The 22,360-nt window shown below is 36.9% G+C and overlaps 1 protein-coding gene across 8 annotated transcripts in view; it reads right to left on the reverse strand.

Annotated features, from left to right (window-relative positions):
* Positions 1-22,360, reverse strand: part of SOCS5 (suppressor of cytokine signaling 5) — a 60,261-nt gene that overhangs the window by 13,509 nt on the left and 24,392 nt on the right. For 2 of the 8 annotated variants that reach the window (XM_059943411.1, XM_059943410.1), the window contains exons 2-3: positions 16,884-16,994; positions 14,578-14,673 (exon numbers count right to left, since the gene is read on the reverse strand). The exons of 2 other annotated variants lie outside the window; for them this stretch is intronic. The gene's annotated coding sequence lies outside the window, so the exon portion shown is untranslated. Of the gene's footprint in view, positions 1-435; positions 457-3,850; positions 3,872-14,577; positions 14,674-16,883; positions 17,030-22,360 lie in introns of those variants that run through there. 4 more of the 8 variants (XM_059943412.1, XM_059943414.1, XM_059943413.1 and 1 more) reach the window with 4 other exon arrangements.

Here is a 22,360-nt window from a genome sequence, read left to right on the forward strand (position 1 = left end):
CAACATAATGAAAAGGGCATAGGCAAGAGACAGTCAGTTGAGGGGGTGTGGTAGGGAGGAGGCTGAATTCCAACTTCACCACTTAAGAATGCTGTGAACTTTGATGTAGTTCTTCAGATTTCTGAACCTCAATGTCCCTCTTGGTAAAATGAGGATAACAATATCTACCTCATGGGTTGGATGTGAGGATTAGAAACCATATCTATAAAGCCTTTGGCTCCCAGGAGACACTCAAAAGACGAGAGTTTTTAAAATGTTTTACCAGTACTATCTAGCATAAAGCTTTAGCTTCTCTTTCTTTTTAAAAATAATTCTCCCTTTCATTCCTTCTACGACATGCCACAAATGTCAGTATTTTCCTATGTACAACATGTGCGGGATTGCAAGTTCTATTTTTTTTTTAAATTTTTTTTTACACTTTATTTATTTATTTACTTTTGGCTGTGTTGGGTCTTCATTTCTGTGCGTGGGCTTTCTCTAGTTGCGGCGAGTGGGGGCCACTCTTCATCGCGGTGCGCGGGCCTCTCACTGTCGCGGCCTCTCTCGTTGCGGAGCACAGGCTCCAAACGCGCAGGCTCAGTACTTGTGGCTCACGGGCCTAGGTGCTCTGCGGCATGTGGGATCTTCCCAGACCAGGGCTCGAACCCGTGTCCCCTGCATTGGCAGGCAGATTCTCAACCACTGCACCACCAGGGAAGCCCCTGCAAGTTCTATTATTAATCATTTAAACCTCTATACTATTCCCTAGGAAACATTACAGGGATTTCAGTGTTCCTTAGCAGTTGAAGCTATAGCTCATCTACAACCTGGACTAAACATAGCCAATCTGTGTAGTACTGGGCAAGGCCCAGGAACATAATCCTTATTCATTTTTTTGTTCAAAATTCCTTTTTAGTCTTTAACACCACCACAATTTAAATTTTACCATATAGATACTGCACACTAGGGAGGCATAAAATCCTAAGTTAGGCTTCCTTTTCTATGGAGAAAGTATCTTATGTAATATACTAACAAACATACTATTCATTGAAATATTTCTTATCTGGCCAGCATTACTGGCAGACTGTGGTGGAACACAAAGAACATGTGCTTTCGCTTCAGAGAGCCCTAAAAGCAAATTCAAGCACTCACTAGCTGTGTGAAATCTAAGCCTCAGCCTTTCCATCTAAAAACAGGAACAACTACCCCTCTCTTACAAGGGTTTTTAAGAGGATAACACGACATAAAGGTACGTACAGCTGAGTCTATAACAGGGGCTCAAAAATGGTAGCTTCTGTTATACAACCAATCCACAGGGCAGCAGAAGCTACATGTTGGTGATAGCAGCAAAAAGCAAAACTGTTTCTACTAAGCATCATAATGGAATGCGATTAGTGCTGTCTCAGCAATGCCTGTAACGTTCCCTAGAGCAAAGGGCATCAACCCCACCCCTACCCCCCAACCCACACGCACACAAATCTCCCTTACGGCCAAAAGGTGAACTAGAAAGAAATGAAGACCAACAAAGCAAAACAACTCTCAGTTGAGAAACCTAGTGGATCAAGCTACCACACTGGTTAGCCTTAACCCAGAAAAGAATCTCTGATTTGGGACTGCTTAACAATGAGCTCACTGTGATCCTGCTAATAATTTACAAAGTATACTCAATTACCAATGGTAAGTGAGCAACTGTAATCTGGACCATTTCCTTCTCTAGGAAGGATAACCATTTTGTAACTCCAGTAGTTTAGTATCACAAGAAATACAAAGACTCTAAGGACTAAAATGATTTTTTTTAAATAGTAACACTTTCCTTCTATTGTTTACCTAAAACTACTTAGACTATAGTTATCATTCCTTTACAAACTAAAGGATACTACTCTCTTCTATGCCAAATTATAGGCCTGAAGAAACCAGGGTCTTCAAATAATTTGACAGCTTGTAACGAACCAAGAAAGAAAGAAAGAAAAAAAACCATAATCGGGACAACTTTCTTTGTTTTTTTATCTAGATCCTCAAACTGGCCTAAGTAAAAAGAAATTTTAAACATCTTGAAATTAGTCTATGCTTTAGAAAGATATTTGGGAGGAGTACTGGGAGAGGTAAAGACAAACAGGATACCTTTTAACCATTTAAGAAAACTAATTCCAAGAGAAGCACTCTGACCAAAATTATAGACCAGAAATTCCAAGCAATATACCCCAGTTTTATGTTATGTATTTTATTTTTTAAAAATAGGACAATGAGGGACTTCCCTGGTGGCGCAGTGGTTAAGAATCCGCCTTGCAGTGCAGGGGACGCAGGTTCGAGCCCTGGTCCGGGAAGCTCCCACATGCCGTGGGGCAACTAAGCCTGCGTGCTCTAAAGCCCGCACCACAGCTAGAGTAAGGCCCACACGCCGCAACGGAGATCCCGCGTGCCACAACTAAGACCCGACGTAGCCAAATAAATAAACATTTTTTAAAAAGTCAACTGCCCTTAAAAAAAAAATAAATAGGACAATCAAAAAACCTTTAGCTTGTTAACAGAAATGAAATAAATCCTCACCTATCAAAAGTTGAAAAACAGGTAATCTGAAAAGATGATAAAAATATATATTCCTTTTAACATTTACTGATACTACATGCAGAAGTGCTTAGCAGTTTGGAAACTGCAAATGAGAAAAGGGCCGTGGGGGCAGGGGCTTTAGAGAGAAGAGAAGTGCTTTTTTGAGCCAATACACAGACCAGAGCAAGAGACTAAAAAACCTTAGAAAGCATAATAGCCTGGGGTCACAAACTACAGGGATACACACTGTAAGACATTAAAAAGGAGCAAACATTTAAAAGAAACCATCATGAAGAACTTTAAGCCAATAAATTAAAAAGCTTTTTAAAAAGGGATGGCTAGATTTTTAGAAAAACATAAAATTTCAAAACTGACTCAAAAACAAATGAAAAAGCAAAACCCATAACTCTAAATGATTTTGAATCAGTAATTAAAAATCTCTGCATAAGAAAAGCACCAACCCAGGCAACCCTGACTTCTGTTCCAGGCAAAAGTCAATCTGTCTAACAACTATGATTTCTAATCACTTGTGGCCAGAGCAAGAGGTTAGGGTCAAAAGAGAAGCGAGAGCCAGCACAGGAAGGCAAGAAAAATAAATAAATAAATGCAAAACTGATAGGAAAGGAAGAAATAAAACTACCCATTTTCAGATGACACGATTGTCCACATAGAAAACCCTAAGGAATCTTAAAAAAAATTAAAAAAAAAAAAAAAGTTAAAGAAAACCCAGCAGGGTTACAGGATACAAGATCTATATGCTAAAAACAAACATATGGAAACTGAAATTAAAATGGTTGCAACAAAGAACATGACCTTAAAGGGTAAGGAAACAGGCTGATGGGACATTTCTTTAAAATAATGCCTTTAGCCAAAGCCCTAACTTCTGTATGTTCCAGAAGGATGAGGAGATTCAAACTGCAGGGGGAGAAATACGCTAGATAGCCTAGAGTTACCACTGCCTTTATACTTCCCCTAGGGAGTGGTGAACTGGAAAAATGGGGTCTACAGTCCACTCCAGAGCCCTATCAGGTCCTCCCCTCCTCTCTATCTCCACTGCCCTTCTCCCAGGTTCAGTCTTCATCATCATTTGCATGTATTACTTGAAACAGCTGCTTAAATAGTGTACCTTCCTCCACTCTCACTCCCCTCTAGAACATCTGCCATAAAATTGATCCCAGAATTTCAAGCAGCTAAGAAAAGTCAAGGGACTCTATGTCTGGCTGCTTCCTCTACATCTTAAGAACTCAGCACAAAAGGAGCAACAAAACAACAGTTACCAGTATTATAATTTAGGAATATAAAGACACAGCTGAAATCATCTCACCTGGAAAAATAACATAACCAATGGGTTGTATTTATGTATATAAAGAGTCTTTCTCTAAAAAGGAGAATTCTGAGTGGTCACTCTTCAATCCTTCTGAAGATAAAAACAAAGAAACTCTTAGAAAAAATTAATATTTCAAATAGTTAAAAATGTAAATAAACAACCAAAAGAGAGCTGTGAGGAGTCTTTCATGGGAGATGTTACAGAGGATAAGCAACCCTCTGTCTCTAGCAAGCCCAGGTAGTCCTTCCTCTACAAGCAACTGAATTAACTAACCTCAGCGATCTGTGATTTTTTTTAAATATTAGAATTTAAAATATAAGCATAGCATTCCACAAATAGACTCAAGTTATTTCAGGTCTAGCGGTAGCACATCAGATACAACTCTGATTCCTAACCATACTACTGTCTGATTAAAGTACAGTCCCCTAACGTCCAACATACTGAGTTATCTAAATAGTCTTGAACTCTCTAGCTAGTCATGTTTCAGTCAGGTGCTGATTTAATGTTCAATATAAACACTGCTAGTTTAGTGTCAGCTGCAAAAAAAAAAAAAACTAATAAAAGCAATACTGTTCTGTCAACACATTTTCCCCTTCCTGTTTTCCCTTAAAAAAACCTTCCTACACAGTTTAAGATATATTTACTTCCCTTACACACAGCTTAAAAATGAGGGTTATATCACAGATAAAGTTAAGTTTAAATAGTTTCAAAGATGAATTGAGCAGCTTAAAGTACACTTAATTCTCAATATTCTTTGATAATGAAGGAAGCAGTACTTCATGAAAAACAAAAAATTCTTAGACATTCTGTCAGATCTGAAATGAAGTAAGATTTACTATTTACTTAAACTGTTCACATTATAACTGAAGTGTAGCAAGCAAAAATTGTCTGTAATTGATTGCAGGTAATTCTGGAAACCCACTTATATAAGATAACTCTCCACCTTCTCAAATAATAGGCTAATTCTCACAATAAAATGTCAAACTTTCCAGTTAAACACTTGGACCTAATGTGTATGAATCATTCCACAACTGCTATTTCTAACTAGAAATCACAAATATACATGAATCAAAATCTGATTTTTAAAAATCTCAACTATTATGTTGAAAGAGCTAGTTTAAGAAATATCTAACCAGAGATTTTCTAAGCTCTACCCCTTATCAAATTACTTCACCAGGAAGACACATATGTGGTTTGTATTATTTTGACTGCCTGCAGATACAGTACTTTACCATAATTAGAACTTAATATTATGCCCTTTTATTAAGAGTTTATAAAATAAACTGCCTTGTTTTATTCTATGTTCTATAAAAATGGTATCAAGACATCATTCCTCACATAAAGACCCACACAAAAAATTCCTCTTTGACTTTACTGCCAAGATTTCTCTTTTAAGAAAACTGATGTTTCCTTTAAGCAGACAATGAGAAACATGTAACTAACTCATTGTTCCTCCTCCTTTCTGCTATTAACAGGAAACCCAAATGGAAGGCCTTAGTTTATAAATTTCTGACAGACTTTGAGATATCCCTCGCATGCCCCTGCATAAGTCTAAATCAATTATCATCATACTAAATGTCCAAGTGTAGGTTTATTGTTAATTGATTTTTTTCCTTCTTTTTGGAAGTAGATGGGAGTAAAAATAAAGTTAACAGATTTTCTGAAACTAGAAAACTCTATACATCTGGATCTAAGAGTTTGTAATCTCAAATATTCCAATATTAGAAGAACGGGTGATTTCAATGAATTGTAAAAACAAACAGACTCAACATAAATAAAGAAGTAAATATAAGAAACCATTTAACCTCTCAAAGAAGAGATGGGAAAGTCTATTTAAACAAAATGCTGAAAAAGAGACCAAAACGAAATTATCAAAATACTTAATGACTGAACATTTTAAACTTTTACATGTCAAAAAATGCCATAAACAAAATTAAAGGACAAGTGATAAGCTGGAAAAAATTTTCAACATATGACAAAGTGTTAATACATTTATAAGAAGAAGATAAAACACACCTCAAACAGAAAATAGCAAAGGACATGTCCAGAAAAATAACAAAATCAGATGTACACTTGGCCAATAAATATATGAAAAAGGTCATTCTTAGTATTGATCAGACATCTAAATTTAAGTGTGATATAAGATTTTTCCCTTATCAACTTGGCAAAGATTGTTTTTATTTCTTTCACATTTTAATGGTAGTATCTAAGCATGGTATTGCAAAGCTAGTATTTTTACACATTGATGTGAGGACATAAATCCACATGGCATTTCAAGAAGGAAATTTTATATAGTATTATGTATCAAAACTTTAAAAAGATGTATATACCTTTTGACTCAAGGTTTCACAACAGAAGTGTATTCCAAGAAAATAATCAGATAAAGACACAAAGGTTTATATACAAGAGATATTCACCATGGTATAATATTAGCAAAAAAATTGGCAATAACTGTATTGTTCAGTTAATAGAGGATTGGTTAAATAAATTGTAGTGCTTTCATTTACTGGAATAATAGACATTAAAACCATGTTTCCAGAGCATTTAATGTTCTGGAAATATTCATGATATAAAATAAATACGGTTATAAAACAGTATATAAATTGACCTCAACACATACATATACATATAAACATATTTTAATAAAAACATTATGGATAGGAAATACTACTGTGGCTATTTTGGGTGGTTTTTGATTATTATAATTTCATTTTTTCTTTTTTCTTTTCTGTACTTTCCAAGACATTACATTCAAATGTACGGATTTCTTGGCTGGAAAAATGTTATTTAAAAAGGAAGTAGATCTTCAAAAAGACCAATCTAATTTCATATTATAAACCCAAAATTATGTGTAAAATGCAGAAGAAATAAATAATGAAGTATTAAAAAAACTTTTTAAAGAAAAGGTGGGGGAAGAGTGTGGAGGAAAAAGACACAAAGAAATGGGGGTTAGAGGGGCAGATGAACACAATCAGTGGAGAAAGGAATAACAAATACAGAGATCTCCACTAAAGCCAACGTGATTCTCAAACAGTATTGGGGATCAGTAGCAAATAACATTGGATTGGGAAGTAGGAAATATCCTTTGCCAAAGAGTACCAAGAGTAAGTAATGTGCATTCTTTTGTATATGGAGATACTATTTATAGCAGCGGTCCCCAACCTTCCTGGCACCAGGGACTGGTTTCGTGGAAGACAATTTTTCCACGGAGTGGGTTGGGGGGTGGTGGTTCAGGCGGTACTGCGAGCGACAGGGAGCGGCAGATGAAGCTTGGCTCGCTCCCCCGCCGCTCACCTCCTGCTGTGTGGCCCGGTTCCCAACAAGCGGCGGACCGGTATTGGTCCGCGGACCGGGGGTTGGGGACCCCTGATTTATAGGATAACCAACAGAAATAGATTATGTGATGCAATACAACAGTAACACTGCTAGCACAGCTGAGCTTAGAAGATGAGTTTCCAAAATGTAATAAAAAGAGAAGATAAAAAGCAGTGGTAGGAATGGTGGGTATTCCATTGTTATAAAAATGTTAATCAAAAAAGTAGTACTGATATGAATTCAACTCATACATCAGTCTTATAAATCCAACTCTTTCCTTATGTATCAGTCTCTTCTGGTGGCAGGGCACTGACACTCAGGTTGGCAGATGTAGGTGTGTGTGGTGGGGGAGGAGAACTGATTATAAGTATGAATTTGATGATAAGGGAAACAAGAAGTCACACAAAAACCCAAGAACAAAATCAGTAACAAGTGGGCCTAGGCCCTAAGGATTCTGGAACAGAGATCCTGGTCCAGTCCCAACGCTGCCCTAGAGCACCGAGCCTCAGGAGTTTGTGGGTCCTTATTTTAGTGCTCCTGCCATTCTTGTGGCTCAGCAACTCCCTGGATACCAGGCTTTTGGTATCTGATTTGCCTCTAACCACAAGCTGGTCTCTGTGCTTCTCCGCTTGATTGTTTTTCTATCTCATAGTTGCCAACCTGCCATACCTTTGGCTAATTCTTGGTCCATCATAGGTCCCTTCTATCTCTTTCTCTTGATTTTTCAAATTCTGCTTCTTCCACTGCTTAACTGCCAAATATGTTTCTTTTTGTGAGTTTTGTGATCCGCATCATCATATGTATCCTTACAGAAACCACCACTCTCCCTTACTTGTCAATCCGGAGTACATCTAGACATAAAGTTGAAAGCAGGAGCTCTATTTCTTTAACCAACCAACGAGATCTGTGACAACTTAATTCAGCACTTTCTACACTTTCTCTGGTTGGCCAGTGACTGACCTATGTCTGGCATCTTTGATTTGGGTACGCATGCTAGTCTAACTACCCACGGCCAAGTAAGGAAAGTCATTCAGAATGCAGAGCCCAGCTGCCTTGGTTTACTCCCTCAGCAGATGTTCCCCTTAGACATGACTGTGGGAGAGCAGAAGTTGAAACTGCTCTGTGACAACATGTAAATAATATAGAGATGTTTAATACATTAGTCCTACTCCAACATTTCATAAATCATGTTCCCTGGAATTCTAGTATGCTAATGAGATATTAAGAGGTATTCTACAAATAAAGGTTTTAGTTCAAATAAGTTAGTGCCTTAGTTCTCTAAGAGAGGATATCCTCCTGGGCATTATTTCTCAAATTTACTTGACAATGGCAACCTTACTAGGATTTCACAGGTCACCAATGCTCTGTGAATCAGTGTGGAAAATGCTGTCCAATGGTGCTGCAACTTTCCCCACAATCCAGAATCCACTACAATGTTAGCTTCAAGAAAGCAAAGGACTTTGTTTTGTGCCATGCTTGATACATATTAGATGCTCAATATATGAATATTTGTGAAACTAAGGCATTAACATGGAGGCTGAAGTCAACAAAAGAAATAGAAGACTGAGTGGGGGGAAAAAATTAAGAGGAACTACCATTTCTAGTAATGACAGACTAGGATTTTTTAGATCAACCCTCCTACTGAAAACAATTAAAAATCCTTAGATACAAAAAAACCAAAAACACCTTAAATAAAAAGCTGACAAGATGGTGGGAAACTGCCAGACAAACTAGGCGCAACTAGAACCTAGAGAGGTAATAGGACTCCCTGAAGATACTCTGGCCCTGAGGGCAATTGTAGATAGAGCTCAGTAAATTAGGTCTTTGGTTTCACTGGTCTCATAGGATGAGGGCAACAAATTTCTCAAACACAGATTCTTCGAAAGGTAGAGAGCGCAAGGGAACTCTTCCCCACATTAAACTGGGATCCTAAAAGGCTATAACCTCAGGTAAAGGTAAACTACAACTGAATCTAAATCCTAATCCCACCCTCAGGAGATTGCAGGGAAGATTGTTTTAGCTCAGAGAGAAGCACGAGAAAAAGAGAATGGTGGGTAGAACATCCAGGATGTAGGTCCCTAAGAAGTTTGAGCAGCCTGGGCAGGGGTTTGCAGTCTGTGTCTGCATGGACTCCTAATCCAGGGAACTTCAAACTGTGAAATTCTTTTAAAATGTTCCTGGGCTAATGATACCTACATACATCTTAGCAGAAGGAAACATAAACCCTCTCTGAAGGAAGACAACTTCATTCTAGGCCTCAAAGAATACCCACAAGTAATTTTAAAAACAAAAAGCATTAGGAACAGTCAAATATAAGCACACAGAAGACATCGTGAGAACAAGAGTCCACAGGAAATAAAATATAATAATATTAAAGTATCTGTAGTGAAATTCTTTCCAAAAAGAAAATCCCAAGGCCTAGATAACTTCATTGGTGAATTCTATCATTATTTAAGGAAAAAAAAAATTACAGTCTTACACAAGCTCTTTCAGAGATCAGAACAGGGAAACATTCCCCAACTTATTTTATTAGGCTAATATAACCTGATACCAAAGCCTAACAAGGACACTATGAGAAGAAAGAATACAGGCTAATCTCAGTCATGAATATAAATACAAGTTTTTTAAAACAAAATATTAGCGAGCTGAATCCAATGTATATAAAAATGATCAAGTTAGATACAGCCTAGGAATGCAAGGTTGAATTAACATTAGAAAATTAATGTAATTTATCACACTGATAGTTAGTGAACAAAAAATACATGATAATCTCATGAGATGTAGAAAAAGTATTTCATAAAAAAAGAAATAAAAAATAAAATGGAAAAAAAAGTATTTCATAAAATTCAACATCCATTTCTGATGAAAATTTTTAGTAAACTAAGACTGAAATGTAACCTTACCTAACTTAAATAAAGAGCATTTCCAAAAAACGACAGCTAACGTTATCCTTGAAGAAATGCTGAGATTGGAAGAAGAAAAGGATACCTATTATCATCCTTCCTATTGTACATTGTAATAGAGGTCCTAATCAGCAGAATAAGGCAAGTTAAGGAATAAAAGGCATTGTTTAAATTCATCTCTACAGATCTGAAAAAAAACAGTTATCATTATTCTCAGATGAAATAATAGTGTATTTTAAAAAATTCAAAATTATCTAAAAAATTGTTAGAATTAACAAGAATGTGGAAGCATTGGTAGATACAAATCAGTATATAAAATATCTATTGTGGTCCTACCTGTCAGCAACAAACAACAAAATGTAAAATTACATACCATTTGCAATAGCATCAATGATATGAAGTACTTAGGACAAATCTAAGAAAATATCTGCAAATTTTTACAGGAAAAAAAAAGTATAATCTGTAAGGAAAAGAATAAGTCATGTGACGTTAAAATTAAAGGCTTCTCTAATCATCAAAAACACAGGGAAGGAAACAAAGTTCTCAATACACAAAAGTGTTTAGAGACTAAAAGACTAATATCCAGAAAATATAAAGAACTTCTAAAACTCAGTAGGAAAAAACTGATAACCAAATAGAAAAGGGGATAAAAAGACCTTTTTAACAGGCACTTCACAAAAAGAAATTCAAATATGAAAAGGGGCTCATCCTCCTTAATAAAATCATAAGAGACACAGTTTTCCTGCCCAAAACACTTAAGTGTGTCAATACCAAGTGATGGCGAGAATGGAGAACAACAGGAATGCTCACGTCCTGCTGGGGTGAGTATAAATAACCACTTTAAAAAACACTTTGGTATTATGCAGTGAATTGGAAATTTCCTATGATCCAGCAATTCCACTCCTAAGTATAAACTCTTGAAATACTGGTGCCCATGTGCCCCAAGAAAAATATACAAGAACAGTCACAGGCTGAGTTTTTCAATATTAGGAAACGCAAGAGAATACATATATTATGGCATATTCATACAGTGGAACAGTATGCAAATAATGGATCAGAGAAATGAAAATGTTATACACACACGGATAAATGGCACAAAAATAAGTCATATACAAAAAACTATGTATTGACATATATACATATGTCTGTATGTATGTATACAAAAGAGGCAAAAGTAAACTACACATCATTTAGGGACACATACTTGGTGATAAACTTCAAAGAGAAGGAAGAAATGATAATCACCGAAGTAAGACTATGGTTACTTCTGGAGGATAAGACGGGATGCATACAAGCGGGGTTTGACTGGCAAGGGGCACGTAGCAGGCTTCTGGTATACTTGCAGTGTTCTGTTTCTTGATCTGGGTGGTGAATACGCTTTATAGCTATTCATTAAACTGTACCTTTCTATTTTATTCACTGTGCTATATATATGTTATATTTCACCATAAAAAGAAGGAATAAAGAGCAAAAAAAAGAAGTGTACACGAGAGAGAAGAGGGACTTCCCTGGCGGTCCAGTGGTTAAGACTCCGCGATTCCACTGCAGGGGGCGCGTGTTCGAGCGAGAAGAAAGCAGAAAGCAGTAAGCAGTATTTGTTGCAGGCACTAGGGCACTAGGGAAATGCTACCCCCTTAGGTATCTTCAGCGAAATGCCAGTCACCTCTACACTAAGCTATTATTTCTCTAATATATTAGCTTTATCATTGCTGTAACATATTGTATCTTAAGACAATTTCTAATTATAAGAGAAATACTCTTTTGCCAAGTTTTTTTTCTACTTTACTCCACAGGGTTCTAAATGTTTTGCTACATATACGAAGAGCCACTCAGAGAGAGAAAGCCATAAAGAAACACTTGGCACACAGCTCCAACTAAAGGCTCCACTAAAGAAAAACACAAAATGTTCAATTACACACTAGATTACTCAAATGTTACAAATTACACTACAAGTTAAATACAGTTAACTCAATAACTTAACTTACAATATTTAAGAACATAATGTTCCTTGGTATGCCATTATTCTGCCACAGTATCTATTTACTCTAAGATGTTGTTCTTTATGAAAGAATCTAAGTTCTTGCCCCTGTTCTGCATCTTTCTAGGTAAGGCAATCTAGATTCTACTTTCTTATTTAATAGTATGGGAGAAGAACTTCAGTGTCCTGGATGTAATTTATGAATTACACCTATTTAACTAACCTAGTGCCTTCAGTTGAAATAAAGCTAATGGGGGGAAAAAAAAAACTTATTTGATTTTAAGAGCTCTTCAGGTATGCAGAAGCTATGAGAACGTATGTTCTTGCCTTTACTGTTATAATCAGGTATTTTCTAGGACCAATTCTTACCTCCTTGAGTACAGCTAGATTTGTACCAGAAGCACAAGTCTAGTTCACACATTCCACCCACTTTTCAGTCCACTAATAGCCTAAAAAAATCTGTCTTATTTTGGCTATTCCCCATCACACCTCAAATTCACCATATCTAGAGTTAATTCAAGAGTTCTCCCCAAAATGGGATATCAGTACACCACGGAATTTCTTAGAAATTTTTTTATTTTACTCTTCTTCCATGTGACACAATTATAGTTTCTTTTTCCAGAATGGCTCTCAAATTTACCTTTTTTTCTGCACTTTCACTGCCAGTAACCTTGTCCAGATTTCCATTGCCACTTTCCTAGATTTCTGCAACACCTTAGTCTCTCCTCTCTTCCTAACTCCTAACACCGCCAGACTCATTTCCTTTCAGGAACATTCAACAGTCACACACAGCTTCTCGTGGCTGACCTTCACTCACTGCCATCCATAATTAGGCCCCATTTTATCCAAACTTAATTCTTGCTGTAAGACACCTCCACTACTTTGTCCTTCACCATTCAATTCTATTTTTAATGTCTACATCAAGTTCTAATTTCCCTAGAAGAGTTTACAGCTAACACCACAACGTGTTTTTTTCTTCTCAGATCCTTTCAGGCATGTCAATTTTATTTCTACAACAGTACTAGAAGATTTAAAAGACAAAGAACTCTTAGACTGCTTCTTGTAACTCAAAACACCTAGGGGAAGGATGGAAATTTACATCCAGACTTTTAGGAAAAAGATAAAACGGTATCAGAGCCAAGGTGCTCTATTCTATTCTGGTGCTTCGGTCTTGGCTCAAGTAACTGAGTAGTAAATCAACAGCTGGTCTGTGGCTGGCTAGAGAAGTATGACTCACCATTTTGCCAAACTGACCAAACAATCAGCTGAAATGGGAAAGTATCTGTGAGATCCAGTTTAAACCACTGGACATGCATTTTATTTAAGTAACTATTTGAAAGCTTACTCAGAACTTTAGTAAGAATTTAACTACCAATTTGGACTATGTATACAGTGGGATAGAGGCCAAAACCCAGAATTTTCTAGGCATCAGTCACATTACTGGCAATCAAACATCCAATAATTACTGTCACTAAACTAACTCCCATCTGATAACAAAGGAGGTGAGGTGAGAGAAATGGAGCTATTTTTCCTTACTCCACCCATTTATAACCCTTTTCTCTTCAATGCTGGAGAAATTTCATAAAAGCAAATCCAGCAGGCTACAGCTATAACCATTTCTTTCTCACTGTCCACTGGTAAAATTTCCATATTTCAAAAGAATAGGGATTCACAGGTTGCACTCTCCTATGTGTCTCTATCATATCATCAAGAGACTCTTAAATATAACAAAATATAATATTTTCTTGTGAAAAACTACTATATTTCTTTCTAATTCCATTCTTGTACCTATTTTCCAGATTTGACACCAGGATGTTTTTCATAACTTAATTTTATTTTTTAGTTTATACTTCAGAAACTGTGATTGGGAGGGGGGATTACTTCCTATAAAAATAAATTTCTAATATAGGTGATGGTTTTTATCTTCTTTGCATTTTTGTTAAATTTCCTTTTAAAAAGATATGTTATTATGTGGTTTGTGTCTGGGGGTAGTTGTGGTGAAATTATAATAAGACATTATTTGTGTGGAGAATATCTTTAGAAAACAAAAATCTTACCAAAAAAACAGTGTAACACAGCAATCCAAGTGTCCACTGATAGATGAAAGGACAAATAAAATGTGGTACATATATATAACAATATATTTAGCCTTAAAAAGGAAAGAAATTCTGACACATGCTACAACACAATGAACCTTGAAGACTTTCTAAGTGAAATAAGCCAGTCACAAAAGAACAAATACAGATTCCTCTTATATAAAATTCCTAGAGTCGTCAAATTCATAGACAGAAAGTAGAATGGTGGTTGCCAGGGGCTTGGGGGAGGGGTAACAGGGAGTTAGTGTTTAATGGGTTCTGAATCTCAGGGAAGACAGAAAAGTTCTGGTGATGGATGGTGGTGATGGTTGTACAACAGTGTGAATGTACTTAATGCCACAGAACAGTACACTTAAAAATGGTTACAATGGTAACTTTTATGTATATTTTACCACAATTAAAAGAAACAGTATAATACAGAGAATATATCACCTTTTAAATAACTGTGTTCTCTCAGTGTGATCAATTTTGAGGCATTATTGAAAAGGAGAAGCCATGCCCTCTACTATTGGCAGTGTCCACTTCCCTCTACAAAATGGAGAAAATAGAAAAAAAAAATGTAAGTCTAAGAAATCAGCTCTATATAAGCAATTCCCTTGTTCACATGGGTATTTAAATATCATTCCCTGCTTTTGTCTCTGAGACTTTTGCTATAATTTTCCTGAATGCCTTTAGAAGTCCACAATCTGGTGAAGAAGACAAATGAATTCTAACAACTTAAATACTAATTAATTAGAGTGCTGTCGGGAACACAAAGCACAAAGAAACTACCTCTAGCTGGGAAAGTGTGGCACACTACTAGCTGTCCTCCGCACCTGTTCTCCCTTTCTTCCCTAATAATACAATTAGCTGGTACAGAGCCACCACGAATGAAGACTATTTCCAGGCCTTCCCTGAGGCCAATGAGATGCAAGCAGATACGTAATTTGGGAGCTTTAGGGAAATGTTAAGAGATAGCTCTCAAACGTCCTTAGTCCCTTTTTTGTTCCCTTGTACATCATAGAGCATAAAACAGATAGCTCCATTTTGGATGGTGAGGACAAGGGTTAAATGTGAGAGATTCTGAAGCCATGAGGTAGACATTACTTCCCTAATGACGTCATGAAGCAGAGCTGTCATTTCAGCCCCACACTGCAAAGTCCACTGTTATTGGAGAGATATAAATTCTCTCTTGTTTTTAGACCACTGTTATTTTGGAGGTTCTGTTACTTGCCACTGTACCTGATCCTAACTAATGCAGAGGGTCGGGGAAGGTTTCACAGAAAAGGTAATTTTGAGCTTAAAATTTAAAGAATGAATTAGTTGCCTGCTGAGTGGAGAAAGGCATTTCAGGCAGAGAGAGAGGACAGGATCTGGCTTTCCAAAGGTGAGGAGTGGTTTAGATGGCTGAAGTACAGGACAGGTGGAGTGAAGTAAAAGAAAAAGCAGCCTGAAAAGCCAGGAAGAAAGACTCTAAAGGGTCTTACATGCCATGCTTAAAAAGGGTGATTTATTCCTGTACTTGGTTGTATTAAATGACTATGACTTCACTGGTGATTCTCTGCATATTCTAGAGGAGCCAAATGGCTCAGTCAGAAAACAAAGCAATATGGATTAAGATATGGTGAGGACAGGGTCAGGAAGAAAAAGAAAGCCTTATTTCTATTAGAGAAAGGCACACTATTATTTCTGTAAATGCTGAGGACTAGAAGAAATAGCTGGCACAAAGAAAAGATTACGAGTCCTGAGAGCTATGGGAGAGGAATACGGACAATACAGAAAAGAGGAAGCATACATATATAATTTGGTAATGTCTGGATTAGGTAAAGATTAGAATCTGCCTTTTAAGGCAAATGAGGTCCATGAACTACAGTATAACTATGACCATCTGATTATAACACATTTTTATTATATGCTTATATCCATGGTTTCTTTTCACAAGTGGCTATCATAGGGTATCATACTAAGTAATAATGGAACAGCATCTAGTCTATAGTAAGAACTTGGTATTTGATGGTCAAACACCTTTCCCTATCAAAGAAGAGTTATAAAAATGATGAGGGAGGGAAAAAAAATTAATACTCTTTAAGGTTATTAAGAGTTTTAATTTTTATTCATGCTAGTATTCTTTTATTTTTCTGCAATAATCATGTATCATTTTTATAAATTTTTAGTTTTATAACTAAATTATAGACTAACTCTCATGGCCCTAGTCCTTAATACCAAGAAACAGGGTTACAGAAGTAGTAGCTTCTAAAAACACAGAAAGGACACAGTTGCTAATAAGCATCTACAGCTTTTATAATACTCTCAAAGAGGTCAAGCCTATGAAAGATCCACACTAGTTCCTCCTTATCCCAATAGATTCCCAGACTCCAGTTCAGTCTCCTTCAGTCTACCTTCCATACTGTCACAGTGAGTGCTATGTAAATTAGTGTTAGAAAATACAATTCACTGTTGAAAAATTTTCAGTGTTCTCTACCCCCTGAGGGATAAAATGTAAATTCTTTCATGTGGCATACAGGGATATTGAGAATTTGGCCCCTGCCTAACCATTATGTTTTATTTATAATGTTTCCTTTTCCTTCCTTCCTTCCTTCCTTCCTTCCTTCCAAGTTCTAACCTTTTCTAACACTGAACTACTCTTTTAACACTGAACTATGTAAGAGTTTCCTGAACATACCAGGCTTACATCTGCATGCTTTTTCAGATGCTGCTGTCCCCCTGCCTGGAATGCCCTCCTTCTACCTATGCCATACCTGGCAAAATGCTGTACTTATTTGCCAAGTCTCAGTTCAAGTGTCATCTTCTCTGTCAAGTCTTCCAAGACTCCTCCAGGCTGACCGAAGAGCTCCATTTCCAGAGGTGTGCTGGTCAATCAGTTCGCAGAAGGGGAAAAAAAGCCCTGTTACAGTCAGTTCTGCTCTAACATTTGTCTGGAAAACTCAAATTTGTTTCAATGTGCTTGTTACACTAGGGAACAACAAGAGCACTGAATAACTGTTATTTGCTTACGTGCCATTAAACACTAGATGAATGCAGAAAACTGCGCCCAGCTGCACTGAGCCCAGTGCCTGGGAATACACAGCACACACACCTACCTCAAACATCTCCCAGCTACCTCAGCCCACCTCCTGTCGGGAGCCTCACCCATCCACATGGGGTGTTAACTTTTCCTCAGATTTCAGACACCTTCCCTCCACCATTCCACAATAATTCACAAGAGGCAACCTCTCCCTCGCCCACTTCTCAAGCAAACCTCTGGTCTTTTTCAAGGTAAAGCACCATATTTATTTTAATATTTATTTTTTTCTTAACTATTTCCATTTTAACACGCAAAACTGTGTTACCATTTTAATTTGGTTTCTCCTTTTTTTTTAAAATGTGTTGCTGAGGAAGTTTTTGAGTATTGTGCCCAATCCCATTTTTCCCTACACTTAGTGATTTTTAGGAATGCATCCCATTACAGCAAAACTGACTGTATGTATGTAGCATCTGCTGATTTGTGTAGTATACATACCACCACAGATGATTTCAAATACTAACAGCTAGGTTCACGGGTCCAGCCTCTCTCCAACACACCATACCCACAGTACTCTACATATCTTTGTCACAGTAATTATTTTTTTGAATAACTGTTTCTCTGTTTATTTCAATAGGCAGTAAGCTCCTTGAGGGTAGGGCCCTTTTTGCTGACATTCCCTCAAGAATACTCAGTGATTATTATGTGTCTTGCTAATGCAGATACCAGAGGGTAACAGACCTAAAATCTAATATAAATAATAACTATAAAACCTATTTCTACAATACAGAATATCTTCTCTGCCCCAACCGCCAGCTACTCTATTAGTAAGATGAGAGATTATCACAAAAGAAAATGCTCCATAACTAATCTACATATACCTACTAATCTAATCTACTAATCTACATACCTCAAAGTATATGTGGATTGTAAGCTAATTAAAAAAAAAAACAAACAGATTCTGAAGATGTGCTCTAATAGACTTTTTTTCCTGATTGGTAAATTTATTTAAAATGTCTTATCATACAGATAGCCAAAAGGCGCAAGAAAAGATGCTCAACATTGCTAATTATTAGGGAAATGCAAATCAAAACTACAATGAGATATCACCTCACACCGGTCAGGATGGCCATGATTAAAAAGTCTACAAGGGGCTTCCCTGGTGGCGCAGTGGTTGAGAATCTGCCTGCCAATGCAGGGGACACGGGTTCGAGCCCTGGTCTGGGAGGATCCCACATGCCGCGGAGCAACTAGGCCCGTGAGCCACAATTGCTGAGCCTGCGCGTCTGGAGCCTGTGCTCCGCAACAAGAGAGGCTGCGATGGTGAGAGGCCAGCGCACCGCAATGAAGAGTGGCCCCCACTTGCCGCAACTAGAGAAAGCCCTCGCACAGAAACGAAGACCCAACACAGCCATAAATAAATAAATAAGTAAATAAATAAATAAATAAGTCTACAAATAATAAATGCCGGAGAGGGTGTGGAGAAAAATGAACCCTCCTACACTGTTGGTGGGAATGTAAATTGGTGCAGTCACTATGGAAAACAGTATGGAGGTTCCCTAAAAAACTAAAAATAGAGTTGCCATATGATCCAGCAATTCCACTCCTGGGGCATATATCCAGAGAAAACTACAATTCAAAAAGATATATGCACCCCTATGTTCACAGCAGCACTCTTCACAATAGCCAAGACATGGAAGCCACCTAAATGTCCATCAACAGATGAATGGATAAAGAAGATGTAGCATACACACACACACACACACAATGGAATACTAATTAGCCATAAAAAGAATGAAATAATGCCATTTGCAGCAACATGGATGGACCTTAAGATTATCATACTAAGTGAAATCAGACAAAGACAAATACCATATGATATCACTTACATGTGGAATCTAAAATATGATACAAATGAACTTATTTATAAAACAGAAACAGACTTACATACATAGAAAACAAACTTATGGTTACCAAAGGGGAAAGGAGGTGGGGAGGGATAAATTAGGAGTTTCCGATTAGCAAATACAAACTACTATATATAAAATAGGTAAACAACAAGGTCCTACTGTAGAGCACAGGAGACTATATTCAATATCTTGTAATAAACCATAATAGAATGTGAAAAAGAATATATATAGCTATGTATACCTGAATCACTTTGCTGTATACCAGAAACTAACACAACATTTTAAATCAACTATACTTCAATAAAAAAAATAAAATGTCTTATAAGAATATGCAAATTAAATTTAGTTATAATGATACATTTAATCTTTGGTGAAAAAAGATAAAATTACACAAAATAGGACCTATCCTGCAAATACGGGCCATTTTTCCCAACCCAATATTATTCTAAACCTGTATCAAAAGCTACCCTGAAATTGAGGGAAATCAGTAATAATATCCTAAAATTTAAAATACAGAGCATTATATAACATAGTAATTACCAGAGGCTAAGTGATTTATTGGTCAAAAACCACATCTAAATTGATTTCTTTGCATACACACACATTTAAATTTTTAAAATTCATAGTATTTATATTTTAACTACCATAAGCTTGAATAATATAGAAAAGTGTGATTTTAAAGCTATATGTTAGTGACATGAGTAAGAAAATTAGTTCTCACTCCACATACTACCATATGTCTCAAGCAAGGGTGAAAAGCTATTTCTGTTTCTTATATTAAAGTTCTGCTAAGAAACTAAAACATAGTATTGTTAAGTCCTGCAGCATAGAGAAGTGGTGCTCAAATTTAGCATACATCAGATTAACAGAGGCTCATCAAAACAAATTACTGGGCCCCATTCCCAGAATTCTGATTTAGTAGATCTGAGGTGGGGTTAGAGATTTTGCATTTCTAGCAAGTTCTCATGTGGGTCTGATGATGCTGGTCCTGGGAACACACCTTGGGTCCTGTGTTCAAATCCCAGCCTGTCACTTACTATCTGTGCCTCTGGACCTAGTTTAAGAGTTTACTCCTCAATTTCCTCATGTCTAAAAGGGGGACAGTTGTCAGAGAATTAAACAAATAATATATTTAAAGTGCCCAGCACATGGTGAGGACTCAAATGATAAGGACATATGTTGGTTGAATAAATAATGCCCTTCTTAAAAGTACACAATACAGGGTTCTTCCTAGTGCCAGCTAAGATAAAGTAAAAACACTCCACCCTGTCCCTCCTACTGAATACAGCTATCAAATCTAAACAAAATGTACGGAGCAGTTATTTAAAGACTGTAAAAAGTAAATGGTAGCAGGTAGATTGGGGAAGACGACCAGAATTCAAAGGGCCATGGAACCAAGGGTGGGTTTACTTTTTTCCCTCTTGTATCCTGCCACGTGGACTGCGGGAAACCTGGAAGTGGGCAGCAATGTAGACAGTGTTTCACGTGAAGTGCTTTAGTTCAGGCTTGGGCAGGAAAAGGGAGGCAGTAACAACAGGGGGCCCACAGGTACCTAAAGGTCTGAGGGAGAGAAATCCTCTCCAATCCCAGAAGCTGTGGTTTCAAGAGGGTGGGGCAAAGCCCTCTCCTAACCTTTTCTTCCCCCTCTCTGTGCTCCTACCGCTGGTCCCTGCATGTGGGCACAATCACAGGAAGTGAGCACAGTAGACAAAGCTTTCTGGCTGGAGGACTAAAAAGGGGAGTTCCCAGGGAAGTAGAAAGTATAGCGGAAATAGCTGAGTGGGAGGAACTCAGAAAAGCGACTCCATAAGGTTGCTTATGAACGCCTGGGCTCACTCCAGAGCTGAACATGGCATCGAATTTATCCTAAATAGCAAACCAAAAACTTTTGAGAATAGAACAAAGAAAAAAATAGTCACCTATCTCAAACTGGCCAATGGGCAGTGTACACACAGGACAGATCCAAATAGCAAAGCACTACAGGCTTTGAAAACCAAACTGAGATTGAAATCACAACCCACAGAAAGCTAGCTGCAACTTGCAGCCTAAACCAACAGGGTCCACTGGCTGCTAAAACACAAAAATGAACATTCACCACTGAATTTAAGCAAGACCCAGGGTCTCATAATACTTCAGGATGCAATCCAAAATTATTTGGCATATGAAGAACCAGGAAAATCTCAACTTGCATGGTACAATAAAGAGACATCAACAATTGAGAATGACACAGTTGTTGGAAGTATCTGACAGACTTCAAAGCAGCTATTATAAAAATGCTCCAAGAAGGGCAAACACTTTTGAAATGAATAGAAGGTCTCTGCAAATGCCAATACTCTCTTGTTCTTTGGTAGTGGAAACACAAAGGCTTTATTCCTGAGCTTAAATTCCATAGTTACAAGTGTCAATCAACGAAGTCTTTGGAACATCAATTTACAAATTATCAAAAACTTTAAGCATGTTCATAACAATTAATCTACTAATTCTGGTTCTGGGAAGCCATTTTACTGAACTAATCTAAAACATAAGAAAGCTTTTCTGATCAAAAAAAAGTTTTTTTCCCCAAGAATTTATGCTAGTGCAAAACAAGAAATAACCTTCACACTACACCTCAATGGGGAAAGGTTATGTGGACTCTTTTGTGGGTATTCAAAATGATGCCTACCCAGAATTCTACTTCTAAAATTTACTCTATAGACGTACAAGTGGGAGTGTGTGCGCACGAATATACACATATAAACTTGCATGTTGGTTTGCAATAGAAAAAAAGTAAAAATTTATATGGCTATTAATAGTAACAGCCACACAATGAGATTTTAAAACTTCATATACTTCTACATATATCTTTATTTTACAAGCATGTACTAATTTTTATAATTAATCTAATAATTTACAAGACTTAAAAAAAGTCTCAGCAAAGAAATAGAACCAAATGTAAATTTTAGATCTAAAAAATACAGCTGAAATAATTCACTGGATGAGCTCAATAAGCAAAATGGAGATGGCAAAACAAAGTCAGTGAACTTGAAGACAGATGGATAGAAATTATCAAGTCTGAAAAACAAGGAGAAAAAAAAAATGAATAAAGCCACAAGGACCACTGGGATACCAAAAGGTCTAACACTGGAGTCACTGGCATCCTAAAAGGAAAGTGAAAGAGTTCAGTGCAGAAAAGCATTTGAGGAAATAATGGCTGAAAACTTTCCAAACTTGGTAAAAGACACAATGTATATATAAATTTGAGAAGTTCAGAGAACCCAAACAGAATAACCCCCTAAGAAATCCATGCCCATATATGTGGAACCTA

The sequence above is a fragment of the Balaenoptera ricei genome, chromosome 13 (assembly GCF_028023285.1).
Source record: "Balaenoptera ricei isolate mBalRic1 chromosome 13, mBalRic1.hap2, whole genome shotgun sequence".
Lineage (NCBI taxonomy): Eukaryota > Metazoa > Chordata > Mammalia > Artiodactyla > Balaenopteridae > Balaenoptera > Balaenoptera ricei.